General features: G+C 37.3%; 1 non-coding gene across 1 annotated transcript; it reads right to left on the bottom strand.

Annotated features, from left to right (window-relative positions):
* Window positions 1-5,139: 5,139 nt before the first annotated feature.
* On the bottom strand, window positions 5,140-5,246 carry LOC136204399 (small nucleolar RNA R71). Its single transcript, XR_010675241.1, has one exon. It is a non-coding gene; the product is annotated as a small nucleolar RNA R71 (small nucleolar RNA).
* Between the last annotated feature and the right edge of the window lie 1,078 nt (window positions 5,247-6,324).

The raw sequence follows: 6,324 nt of genomic DNA, 5'->3' as shown, positions 1-6,324 counted from the left end.
TTTAACAAAAAAAACGTGGTTAAGCATACAAGTCCATTTATTTTTGCACAAAATCATTTAGACAAGAAAACGATTCAAAACTCTATTATTTACAAATAGAAAACGATTTTAATTACAAGGTTCGCTCAATCCGCCGTTGGAACGGATTTAAGGTTTCAACACGTGATATTTTGGAAATGGTTTAAAAATGACAAAAAACGTTATTTACACTTTAGGAATATCTAGAAAAGTTTTTAATTTAAACAAACAACTTGAAATCTCTTTTTGTCTTTTATTTTCCCCTTTTCACTCAATTAGCCTTTACTTGAACATCATTACAATAATTAACAAATCAAGGCCAAATTTACCCAATCAAATATATTTAAAATATATACATATATAGAATAATAAAATAGAAATACGTATATATATGTAGTTTTATCTAAAAATAAGGATATATCTATAGATAAAAATGAGTAAGAAATACTATATGATATAATAAAGAAAATGAGAAAGAATACTAAATATAATACATTTTTTATTCTAATTAAAGCTATGTAAAAATAATGGGCAAAAGTCCCAAAATAAGAGAATATCATTTATCCCAAAATGGTTTCACCTAATAATAGCTAATATAACCCAAACAACCCAAAAACTATATATATATATATATATGCATATATTACTTTATAACATTAAATCCAAACAAATTAAATTTCAACATGGAATAAATAGCTATATAATACATAATTAATAGTTATAGGACTTAAAAATAATTTTTATAAACATATTACATAATTAAATACATATGTATACAAGTATAAATATAAAAAAGTTGAGAAAAGAGGGTTAAAAGGGTGATTTTCGGATTCCAGCAGATTACCGACGGAAACTCCGTCGCTAATCTGCTGTTAGTGACAGAAATGACAGAATATCAGAAACAGTCCCTATACTTTCCAGATTTATTCAAATGCTTTAGATTAGATCTATTCTATCATTTTGGACCTCCGAACTACCAAAATACGATCATAGTCTATAACGGAGACTCCTAAAACGACGTTTTATTTTTAAACGTTATTTAGAAATATTTTCAAAACTTATAATTACAACGTTTTTTAATCCCGAACTACCTTTGAGTCGGATCACGGTTCATATTGGGATATTAAAACGAGGTTTTTTATTTCAAAAACAAAACCAAACGTTTGTTTAACACGAGACTAAAATTACATAAATGCGGAATAATAAATAAAATGTGATAAATAAATAATTAACTAAATAAATAAAACTTTAGAGTAAATAAATAAAATGAATAAATAAATAAATAAAGGAAATAAATAAAACGAGTCTAGTCCTCGGATAATACCTCAAGATCGGTATTGACAGCTGAAGTCGGTTGATTCCACGAATCGTGATTTTTCGGTGTTTTTGGTAAAATATTTAACTTTGGAAAATTTGGATTTTTTTAGGAAAAAAATGTTTTTCCCAAAAAATTCACTTTCTCTCTCTAAAAGTTTCCTTAGAGTGAGAAGCTCTCCAAAAAGTCCCACTCTAATGCATGGGGATCCGTGCCTTTTATAGGCACGGATCCCAAAAAAATTTTGGGCGTAGCCCGACGGGTGTCGGGCCACGCCCAAAAATTTTGGGCCTATGCCCAAAATGGTTGGACGAACGCCCAACAGACGTTGGGCGTTCGCCCAACGTTGGTTGGGCGTTCGCCCAACAGATGTTGGGCGTTCGCCCCACAGACGTTGGGCGCGCGCGCCCCGCGCTGCCGGGCACGCTTCCAACTGCCGTCGGACGCGCGCCGGCTGCTGCTAGGCGCTCGTCCAACGCCGCTGAGCACCCGCGAGCCGTCCACTTGACGATCGCAACCCTTACAGATCCTCTCGTGACTTTTATTATTATTATTGCTTTAAATTATCGGAACCAACCGCTTCAACCGTCTTGTTATGGGTTTTCGTCACAGGTCCTCCGACTCGGTGTCTACAGCGTGCCTTGGCTGCTGAACTCTTCTCTGGATCATTTCTTCTTACACGGGGAGCGTGTTTTAACTCTACGCGGAGCGTGCCCGATCCAAGCCCTGCGTAGATGACCTCCTGGACTTCTCTTTGGATCAAACCCTCAAGTACGCGGAGCGTGTAATAACCCACGTGGAGCGTGCCCTACATGTTGTGTGGCACAATTTGGCCTCCTTGCTCGCTTGTTGCTCGTGCTAGATTCTTCCTCCGACTTCCCTCGTCCGAACCCGATCCTAGGGAAAGATGCCCTGCATCATACACTCTCTCTTAAAAGAACTTGACCTTAAGTTGCTTGCCACATATTGATGAGACGTGTTCGTTGTGAACGGACCCAAGCCCTCAAATCGAACTAAGATGTTGTTCGAGATGAATTCAAGGAGTCCACTCCAAATATTACCGGACTCATCTCCTCCTCACGAGCTTTTCCCCATATCTCCACAAGTGCCTCACCCCGGTCTTCACTTTCCGTGGTACTCATCTCCCAATCTCCACCAATCCCAGATGCTCTACCAACATCGAATGGTATGTCTTGGCGAAGCTTGTCAAACCACTTCCCCATAACTGCTTGGGTGATCTTCCAACGTCCCTCATTTGGTTGCACAGACCACCCATGGACCCTCTTGATCTCCCCATCACGAACTTGAGGAATCAACACAAGCTTCTTCCGCTCTTGGCCTCCCTCGAATTGAATGCCCCGACGACACGTATCAACCCAATTAGAATCAATCTCACAAATATTCTTCAAAACCCCAACATGATCTCGAGTCGAATATGCCCGGACCTCAATGTACCTCACGCCATCAACCCGGATGCTAGGCTCAACCTCCACTCACTCATAGCCAACCTCAAGTGACATGTCCTCATGCCATATATCAACCCAAATTGGAGCGATCCCTTGAGTACTCTTCACAACCCAAACATGATTTTGACTTGAATATGCCCAGACTTTGCTATCACTCATTCCGCTAACCCGGCTACGATGCTTGTTAAGCCCAAAATATACCTAAAATATCATCAATAATTACATCAATATTGCTACGAATTTATGCTATTTATACCTATTTAGAATACTTTTACTCCCGAATATGTTTCTTTCTTGCAAGGTACATAAATATTTGGTAAAATCCAAATAGGAGTAAAAAGAGCTCAAAAATAGAAGAAAAGCCCTACAAAAGGAGTCGAAGACGACGAAAATTAATAACGCCAAGTCGAGGACACGAACGAGAGCCGAAGAGGTGAAAAGCGCTCCGTGCCGCGACCGCGGCCCCCAATATTCACGGTCGCGACACGCGTCCCTCAGCCCTCATTCCCTTCGTCCGAAGTACAAATTGTTGCTCCCCCATTCTCGGTAGAGAATTTAATATTCTCGGTACGAGCAGGAGATTTTAGAAGCCTAGTTACACACTTTCGTTTTCGATGAAACGCGATCGTTCGGGTGGATAAAGACGTCCTTTCGCAGCGGACACGATCCTTCACAACGGACATGACACTTCAATCAAGACTCTTCAACATCTATAAATAAAGAGTTGATGGAGAGTTGAAATATAATGTTATATGTGTAGAAGAAAGAGATTAGTGTAGAATTTATGCAGAAATTCCGAGTCAAGTCATTCAGAAGTTAGATTTAGATTCTGTTCAAAAGCAATATGATGTACACACATTGTTTACTAAATAATAACAAACTCAGTAGTGTTTAGACATTGTTCCAGTTTAGTTTTCATTTTGGTAATAGACCGACCCAGTCTCTATTACGAAGATTTAATGAGAAGATTGAGTAGAGGATTCGCCCCTGAGCCTGACAAACTCTAACGAAACCCAAGGAAAGGATTGACAACCCGTTCACTTGCACGCCGTCGAAGAATTCAATGCTCCATGTTCTCTGTAAACTTGTATCAATTTATATTTCATCTAATAAAGTCCGTTCTATTCGATAGATTTTTATGCAGCACTTATGGTAACCAATCCACTAAAGTGACTGCTGGTGTTTTCATTAAAACGTATTTAATCCAAAATCTTTACAAGAAAACTTTATTGAACACTTAGGCAAATTATTATCTCGAAAGAGTTTTAATTTGATTAAGGGCAACTATCCCGAAAGGGTTTTGTCGCGTTCAAAGCCAATTAATTAGAGGTTCCGTCATTTATTTCATTTTTATAATTCGTACAAAGTTTAAAGTTGTTTTCTTTCCTTAATGCAAGCAAATATACTTGTTTACTTTTTTAAAGTACTAAAACGTTCCTGTTTTGCAAATTCATTTTTAAATCAGAATATTTTCTAACATCTTCATATCCTAATCTAATTCTCATTCTAGCAATTTCAAAACCAAAACCGATTAAACGATTTTCCATATTATAAATAAGTTTTGTTGAAAAACGTTCCCTGTGGGATCGATATCTTTTATTACTACAAGCGTATACCGTGCACTTGCGGAAATCGCTCAACAAGTTTTTGGCGCCGTTGCCGGGGAACGCCAAAATTTTTGACAAAAATTTAGATTTTTCGTATTTTATTTCGAATCTAGGTTTATTTATACTTATTCAAACTTTTATATTTTAATTATATCAGGTTACTAACATATTTATTTTTCAAGTTCTGTTTTGTAGGTAGTTTCGGTTCGTGCGAAATTTCAAGTTCATGCGCAGTCCTCGAAGTTCAGGCACGTCACCAGATCCTATTGACCCAGAAATTGAAAGAACTCTTAAAAAGAACAAGAAAGAAAAGAAAAAGAAAAACAAAACCCCAATAAAAACTAAAATTACCGAGCCAGAAGTTATGGCCACACTTATGGATTACGCTAGGCCAGGAGTGGCCGGCGTAACAAACAGTATAGTTAGACCCCAAATTAATGCACATCATTTTGAAATTAAGCCTGCGTTGCTTAATATGTTGCAAAATAATGTAACGTTTTACGGGTTACCTAACGAAAATCCTAATACCCATTTGACAAATTTCTTAGAAATTTGTGACACTTTTAAAATTACTGATGTAACTGCAGAAGCAATCAAACTTCGCCTTTTTCCTTTTACTTTGAAGGATCGAGCCAAAGAATGGTTAACTTCTATGCCAGCCGCATCAATTGAGACTTGGGAGCAATTAGCCTAAGCATTTTTATCAAAAAATTTTCCTTTAGCAAAAACCGCAAGAGTCATTAAAGAGTTAACATCTTTTTCTCAAAATGATAGTGAAACTCTTTATTAGGCTTGGGAACATTTTAAAGAACTTCAACGTTTATGCCCACACCACCAATTGCCCGCTGAACTTTTAATGCAAACATTTTATAATGGACTAAATCCTACAACTAGAGGTTGATTGGACGCTATGTCTGGAGGGTTATTCATGAAGAAAACATCTGCCCAAGCAAGAGAACTTTTGGAGGAAATGGCAATCAACAGCAGTATGTGGCCCGCGGAACGTGGACACGTACCATCAGCGAAACCATCATCCTCAACTACTTCATCAGTTAAAGGTATAATGAATCTTGATCCAGTAGCAATGTTGCAAGCCCAATTTTCTGCCTTGTCGCACAAAATTGATAGGTTTATGGCACCGTGTGATCCTAATGGTCAACCAATCCAAACGGATGTGGATTACGAAGGTATGAGTGAAATTGAACAGGTAAATTTTGTCCAAGGACAAAACCAAAATAATAACCTTTATTCCAATACATATAATCCTGGATGGAGAAATCATCCTAACTTTAACTGGAGAGATAATAATAATGCTAATGCTAATCAAAATCGTACTACTAATTATCAAAATCAATCCAGAGACACGATTAGCACTTTATCTTCTAAAATCGACAAATTTATTGATGCTATGAGCGGAAAAATAAGTAATCACGACGATGGTTTTAAACGGATCGAGAATAAATTCGATCAGCTTATTAAAAACCAATCATCCAGCATCCATAATTTGGAGATTCAAATTGGACAACTCTCTAAATCAATTCCATCCCGCAAAGAGGGAAGTCTTCCAAGCCATACGGAAGAAAATCCGAAAGAGCATGTTAAGGCTATCACTCTTCGTTCAGGGAAAAATTACTTAGGCCCGGAAATGCCCGGAAATTCGACCTTACTTGGAACTGATTTATCGAAGCCCAAAGAAGATACATTAAAACAAAAAGATGCACCGATTGACTCTAGTACAAAAACTTTTGTACCCAAACCACCTTTTCCACACAAAGTCTGCAATAAGGACTATGACAAACAACTTTTAACATTTTTAGACAAACTTAAGAATTTGCATATTAATTTAACGTTTATGGATGCGATTACGCAAATTCCCAATTATGGTAAATTCCTCAAAGATTTAATTTCAAAGAAAATC

The sequence above is a fragment of the Euphorbia lathyris genome, chromosome 8, assembly GCF_963576675.1.
Source record: "Euphorbia lathyris chromosome 8, ddEupLath1.1, whole genome shotgun sequence".
NCBI lineage: Eukaryota > Viridiplantae > Streptophyta > Magnoliopsida > Malpighiales > Euphorbiaceae > Euphorbia > Euphorbia lathyris.
Note: the sequence above shows the minus strand (reverse complement) of the source record. Positions and strands in the feature narration are given on the sequence as shown.